Below are 7,696 nucleotides of genomic sequence, written 5' to 3' on the forward strand. Positions count from 1 at the left end.
TCTTGAGAGTCCCTTGGAGTGCAAGGAGATCCAACCAGTCCATTCTAAAGGAGATCAGCCCTGGGTGTTCTTTGGAAGGAATGATGCTAAAGCTGAAGCTCCAGTACTTTGGCCACCTCATGCAAAGAGTTGACTCATTGGAAAAGACTCTGATGCTCGGAGGGATTGAGGCAGGAGGAAAAGGGGACAACAGAAGATGAGATGGCTGGATGGCATCACTGACTCAATGGACATGAGTTTGAGTGAACTCTGGGAGATGATGATGGACAGGGAGGCCTGGTGTGCTGCGATTCATGGGGTCACAAAGAGTCGGACACGACAGAGCGACTGAACTGAACTGAACTGAACTGAATTGACTATCTTCCTATTTAGTTCCAGAAAGCTGTTAGTGCATGTGCTAAAATATGTGAAAAATCATGGATGAGGATTGGTCCCCGCCAAACTTAGAGCCAAACTTTACAGTCTTTGAGTTGGTAAAGCTAATATTCTAGCAGTGCTATGAAATTCTTCATCCCTCTTCATTTACTACCTGTACATATAGTGCTTGGGGTCAAAATTTCTTTCCCCAAATTATAATTTGTAAACTTAAGGATACTTTGGGGAGGCAAAGTAGAATCATCCAGATAATCCCTCAAAAAACAGGGAAGTCTATTCTTCTTTTCATTGAATAACCCATGAAGCAGCATTTCATTCATTTCCAGGGAAACTTTGATGAGAATGTCAGCTTGGCATTAAACATCAGTGGGTGTCTACCTCTTGGTTGGATTTACAGGCTGCCCCTGGTCTCAAATCCTAGGTTAACATTTCAAGAAATGGTCTTTATCCCTGTTCCAGGCAGGCTTTCCAACAGCAGGTGGCAGGCTTAACTTTTAATAAGTCTTTTCCTTCCTTTTAACTCTCTTTCCCATTATGTGTACCTCAATAAATGGTCTTCAGCCAGGATGGATAGGTTGTTGTTTATGACTGTCTTTGTTTTATTTTTTTTGCACTGTGAATAGGACTTGAACAGTGACTAACTTGGTTATAGTTCTGTTACTCGTCCCTGGGGTTTAGTTGTCTTCTTAATTTTAGATAATAGAATTGTATAATTTGCCATTATTAGTTTGACTTATTCATAAACTTATAAAATGTATTACTGGTTGATAGTCTATGCTATAGTATATTCCTTATATATTCTAGTCCCTGTATTTTAATAATCTTTAAAATGTGTATTATTGGCTAGCAGTTGACACTAATCTATAGAGCTTCCCTAGTGGCTCAGACAGTAAAGCATCTGCCTTCAGTGTGGGAGATCCTGGTTTGATCCCTGGGTTGGGAGAAGATCCCCTGGATAAGGAAATGGCAACCCACTCGAGTATTCTTGCCTGGAAAATTCCATGGACAGAGGAGCCTGGCAGGCTGCAGACCATGGGTTCGCAAACTGAGTGACTTCACTTCACTTCATTTCTAATCTATAGAGTAGCCTACCATAAAATTTTATCTACAGTTTTTCCTTTTTGTATTACCCAGATAAATTTAAAAGTTGAGGGAAAAGACTATCTTAACTTTGTAGTTCTTTAGACCTAGGAAGATTTGGAGAATAGTGTGAGCTTTAGGAATTAAAAATACCATTTTTCTAATCTAAATATATACCAAAATTTATAAAAGATAATCCTTTGAATTTTGGTGCTAAAACTAACCAAACTTGCCTCATTTTAATTGTTAGTCTTCTTATTCATAAAGATAGTTATGAACATTTAGTTTTAGTGGTTTATGAAATGTAAGTTTGTGTGTTCTATAAATGCTTTATTTTATACTGAAGGTAAGATTCAGCCAAACTCGTACAAGCAATTTGTTTTTCTTACTTTGGTATGTATGCCCTGGCTTTTTAGGTAATGACAAAATATACTTCATTAGATGGAGTTGTTTTTAATTTATTTAAAAAGAAAAACAATCAAAACAAAAACCTACTTCACTTTATAAATTCCATCCTTCTTTCCTAAGAGCTAACCACCTGGTGAAACACTATCATTATAACTTGGCAAGTGGGTTCGCTCTTAAAATTAGACATCTGTGATTATATGGTTAAATCATTCCCTTGAAACTGACATATTTAGAGCTCTCAGAAAACCAGTCATCTTATACCTAACACATTTTTTATTTTTTGATTTTTATTTTATATTGGAGTAGAGTTGATTTACAATGTTGCCTAACATTTTTGCTGCTAAGCTGCTGAGTTACTTCAGTCGTGTCCGACTCTGTGTGACCCCAGAGACGGCAGCCCACCAGGCTCCCCTGTCCCTGGGATTCTCCAGACAAGAACACTGGAGTGGGTTGCCATTTCCTTCTCCAATGCATGAAAGTGAAAAGTTAAAGTGAAGTCGCTCAGTCATGTCCAACTCTTAGCGACCCCATGGAGTGCAGCCTACCAGGCTCCTCCATCCATGGGATTTTCCAGGCAAGAGTACTGGAGTGGAGTGCCATTGTCTTCTCCGTTTTTTAAAGCTACCTTTTTTAGGCAATAAATATTTGCATCCAGCTGCATGTCCACTCAAACTGTACTAATGTAAAGTTCTAAGTATAGCCTTTTTTCCAGTTGATGATAACTTTCCTAAATCTTTTCCAAGTGATAGCCAAAGCATTTTAAATTCATAAGAAGGTTAGATTCTAAAACGTGTACTTGGACCAAAGTTGCGTAGTTATTTACTTTCTATAAAAATCCAAAAGTCGGAAATAATAATTGGCTACCAGTGGTCATGTGCTGATATAAGAACACCTTATCCAAGACACCAGGCTTCTTCCCACTTTAGGGCTTTTGTTCTGAATCTTGCCTCTCTCTGTGATGTTATCTCACTGCAGGTGTGTACACAGTTTTCTTTCAAGAATGTGCTCAAATGTCATACCCGCAGTGAGGTTTTCTGTGACTACCTTCTGAACATTCCTCTTCGCTCTGTTGCTTTACTTTATGGAAATGATCATCCATACCTGTTGAGTTTCTTTTTTGTCTTCCTGACCCTAAATATTCAGCTCTCAGTACCATGAATGCAGGATCTTGGTTCAGTGTCACATCCTCAGTGCCTGGAAGAAATTAATGAGTAGGCATTTCTGGGGTGAATGAATGAATGAATGAGTAAATCAATGAGGAGGACACCTGTCCTCTAACTGTTTAAACCTACATAGTATTATTGGAGGAGGGGCTTCTCTGGTGGCTCAGATGGTTAAGAATCTGCCTGCAATGCAGGAGACTTGGGTTCAATCCCTGGGTCGGGAAGATCCACTGGAGAAGGGGATGGCTACCCACTCCAGTATTCTTACCTGGGAAATCCCATGGACAGAGGAGCCTGGCTACAGCCTATGGGGTCACAAAGAATTGGACACTACTGAGTAACTTTCATTATGGGAGGAAAGCTGGGAACTGACATACTAGTGAGCTGCTCCTTTGAATACTTTGTAACGTATCTTCTTTGCAGTTTTCATTGGTGTTTTAGGTGTTTGGTGGAAATAACTATCATCCTATAATAGAGGAAGTGATATGATTTTTCCTGTAATTTATTGTATGTATGTGCATCATTGGTATATTAAAGTGCTGTAAGGCAAATGAAAATTCTCCAAGGCCACAATGAAATGGTGGATTGAGTTTTTGTTTATTAATTCATTTGTTTTTCATATATGCATATATATATTTTTCCATTTTATATGTGTAAATATTTCACATTTACATACACACACATATACATTTTACTTCAAAAATGTGCCACATAATCAAGTGTAGAGTTTTCTCCCAAGCAATCATGCCTGCTCTAAAAGGGCAGGGAGTTTCATCTTGTATTTTGTTTGTTGCTGACTCTCTAACACCTAAGAGACTATCTGGCACTTTCCTCAATATCACTCAATATATGTTGAGTAAATAAATAAATCTAGAGACTGTTAAATTGCATGCGTGGAATTAGTGTCAGTCAGACTGCCAATAAAGAAAATATGCAATTGAAACCTCCTGATACCATTTCCACATAAGTTTCCAGAACTGATCTCTTCTCTTTCCTTCCACAGAGCCCCACCCTGAAGGCTGCATATCATCTAGCTGCTGGAATGTGTAGGTACCCTCAATGGCTCAGTAGCCAGTGTAGATCCTGTCTTTTGTAATCAGTAGCTACATCTGGCTACTGGGTCTCTGATGGCATCTTCTACCTTCAGTTACTGTGTCCTGAGTGAGATTATTGAGAAGTCCTCAATAATAAAGCTTTACCTTGATTTATACATACGTATACACACAGAGTTAAGTTCTGGGGTGACTGGTAAGTCTTCCCTTATTAGCTGGAGTGTGGGAACCATCAAGCTTTCATGAATGATAATGTCTTTTGAAATTCAACACCACAAAGGGGAGGAATCTGGATAGTTTATCCATAGATTGTTTACAGATCTTTTTTTCTCTCTCTCCCATGTGCTTCCATCATTTGGTCACAAGACTATCAAGCATTTGGTTATAAATCAATCTATCTATCTATCATCCATCTACCTACTACCTATCTTACCTATCCATCTAGCTTATCCATCCATCCATCCATCCATCCATTTCCTCTCTCGACTTTTAAACGATATTCTCAAAATAACATGGTAATTTTATTTTAAGAAAGTTTCACCTGTAGTAGATATATCCCAGCAGAGCATTTGTGACTTGTGGTTGTCTTTTCCCTTTGTTAGAGAAGATAAATGCCAGAAATCTTGAATGCAGCAGGCAATTCTATTGAAATCATATGTGGGAAGTCTTACAGGCCCAACATCCAGGTCTAGGGCATGAACCTGGCATACAATGTAGATTTCTGTGTTTGTTGAGCAACAGCTACATTGTCTGCTGGGTTTCAGGCTACCTGGAAACACGTTCTTCGTAGCTGTTTTCATCAATGCTTCACCTATACTGTTTTGGATTAACTTTTGCAGGCAGCATAAACCATTGGGCTTAATCATTGGACAGAGTGCAGTGAAAGGACCCCATGAAAGCTGATCGTTTTAGCAAAACACGATTTTGTTATGATTTCACCAAGATGGGCACACATCAGCCTGGGAAGCTCAGTGAACCAGAGACCAGGTGTAATGCTACCCTTCCTTCTCTCTGCCTCAGCTCTCAAGGATTGGTCACCTACATGTTATTAGTAGTATTATTTGATTTCTATTCCTATTTACTATCAGAAGGCATAGCCTTTATGGGCTTCATCACTCTGCCCTGCTACCTCACCATTCCTCCTCGTTTTGGCTTCTTGACCACCTACAGGAGCCCAGTTTCTTTCTGTTCTTTTTCCACAGCCCCATAATTTTTTTTGAATGACTTTCAGTCTCACCAGAATCTGTATCCCTCTGCCCCAACATCCCACCCCATCATTTGCTCCCTGACGTGAACTCTAAAGTGGATTTTTTGTTTTTGTTTTTTTGCCACTATTCACCATCTCTTATGAAACCAGAAGAAGAACAGCTTTCTTATGGAATGAAAAAGAACTTGTAAAGATAAACCACCAGTTTTCAGGAGAAAAAGAAGAAAAGAATGTTGGAAATAGCTTCTGGAAAACTTTTTCCCATTATGTTTTGTTTGTCTGTTCCTGGTAAATAAATTTAAATCTCTCAGTGTTAAAAAATAGATAAACCATTAAATTTTCAGTAATAAAGGAATATAAATTTTAACCCTTGGTTAGATGAACTGGAGACTTTTAGTAAGAAAATATGAATTTTAAATGAATACAAGTTAACAGATTTAAAGCAGAAAATGAATATAAGGAACACAAAGATAAATGTCTGTATGTAATAGTCAATTGTAATGATATAATGTATTTTTTTCACCCTGTGCTGAATCAGTAAAAATAAAGTCAGTGACTTGGAGCTTTTAAAATATAGTGTATGTGTGTGTATCTTTTGACTTCCAATCCATTGTCTATTTTGTACCCAAGTCACTGGTCTTTGTGCCCTGCTAAGAGAAAGTCATTCTGCTTGAGCTACTTGACAGCCTTTGAAGAGTGAGAAAAGTCTCTGGGACACATGATTATGTTTATTAAATTATAATTGTCAAGGAGACAGTTTTCTTTCTCCTCTCTTCACCCTTATACTTGTGATGTTCTGAGTTCCTTTGACTATCCTTAAACAAGACAATGTTGACAGTGGAGCCTATTGTGAAGAAGAACTCCCTAGTTACATGGTTAAGTTTTCATTTCCTTCTCAAGTTTGATGGACCAGTATCAAATTGATCCCCAAAGCAAGAATAAAAGTGCAAATAACCAAGAACTTGTTTTCTCATTTTTTCTCAGCTTTTACTCTGGGACCCAAGAAAGGATGGACATTGCTATATTGGCTCTTCCTAGAGAAGGCATAGCACCCACTATATGATTATTTTTAACTTTCCATTTTGAAACAATTTCACACTTTAAGAAAGCCTAAAAAATGTGAAGACAGTGCTTGTGGGAATTTAAAATGGTGCAACTGTTTTGGAAAAGTTTCACAGTTCCTCAAAGTTAAAACAGTCACCATACATATGAGCAAGCATGTCCACTCCTAGGTACATACGCAGAATTGAAGACAGATACTTACATAAATACACGTTGACGGCAGCACTATTCCTATTCATAATAGCCAAAAGATGGGAATAACCCACATGCCCATCAACTGATGAATGGATCAACAAAAGGTGGTCTATCCATACAATGGAATATTATTCACCAAGAAGAGAAATGAAGTACTGATAGCTGCTACAATATTGAATGAAATTTGAAAACATTACACTAAGTGAAAGAAGCACACCCCCCCTCAAAAAAAAACAACAAGCTGAATATTGTATGAATCCACTGTATGAAATTTCTAGAATAGGCAAGTTTAGAGAGATGGACAGTAGGTGAATGGATGCCAGGGGCTAGGGGAAGAAGAGCGTGGGGAGTGACTTCTAATGGTAGAGGGTTTATCTTTGGAGTGATGAAACTGTTCTCGAATTCATGTCCAAGTAGTGGTTGCACAACTTTGTAAATATACTGAAGACTACTGAATTGTATACTTTAAAAGCATGAGTTTTATGGTATGTAAATTAAATCTCAAAAATATAGACGCTCACATACTCCTTTTCAATTTCCCAAGTGTTAATATCTCATGTAACTACAGTTATAGAAATCAGTAAAATAACATCAATATGATAAAATAATCAAAGACACCTTATTCAGCTTTCATAATTTGTCTCACCGTTGTCCTATTTCTGGTTCAAGATCCAATCTAAGATGCCGTGATTAGTTGTCCTGTCTCTAGTTTCCTTTAAGCCAGGACACTTGCTCAGCCTCCCCTTTGTCTTTCATGGCTTTGCCACTTTTGAAGAGTACAAGCCTGTTATTTTGTAGATGGGCCTTCAATTTGGATTTTTCTGATAGTTCCTTCTGCTTCAATTTGAGTTACGTGTGTTTGGCAGAAATACTACACCAGTGACATCGTGTCCTTGGTGCACCATATCAGAAGGCACGTTATGCCAATTTGTCCCACTAGTGGTGATGGTAACTTTGATAATTTGGTTAAGTTGGTATCTGATCCTGGCTATTTGCATTTTTTCTTTCTTGCTTTAAAAAAAATTCTTTTTATCACCATCCTGTACTCCCATTTTCCTTCACTCCCCAACCAAAGTTAACTATGTTTAACACACATCATTTAATTTGTATATATTCTTGAAAATATATCTTTTTTGGCATTCTGGTATTTTTAA

The 7,696-nt window shown here is 37.8% G+C and overlaps 1 long non-coding RNA gene across 1 annotated transcript in view; it reads left to right on the top strand.

The window, feature by feature from the left end:
• The window catches only part of LOC138986311 (uncharacterized), a 31,814-nt gene extending 25,260 nt beyond the window's left edge, over positions 1–6,554 (top strand). Inside the window, exons 3-4 of the long non-coding RNA XR_011463144.1 lie at positions 4,030–4,072; positions 5,436–6,554. This is a non-coding gene — a long non-coding RNA (uncharacterized lncRNA). The remainder of the gene's footprint in view (positions 1–4,029; positions 4,073–5,435) is intronic.
• Positions 6,555–7,696: the final 1,142 nt, after the last annotated feature.

The sequence above is a fragment of the Bos mutus genome, chromosome X (genome assembly GCF_027580195.1).
Source record: "Bos mutus isolate GX-2022 chromosome X, NWIPB_WYAK_1.1, whole genome shotgun sequence".
NCBI lineage: Eukaryota > Metazoa > Chordata > Mammalia > Artiodactyla > Bovidae > Bos > Bos mutus.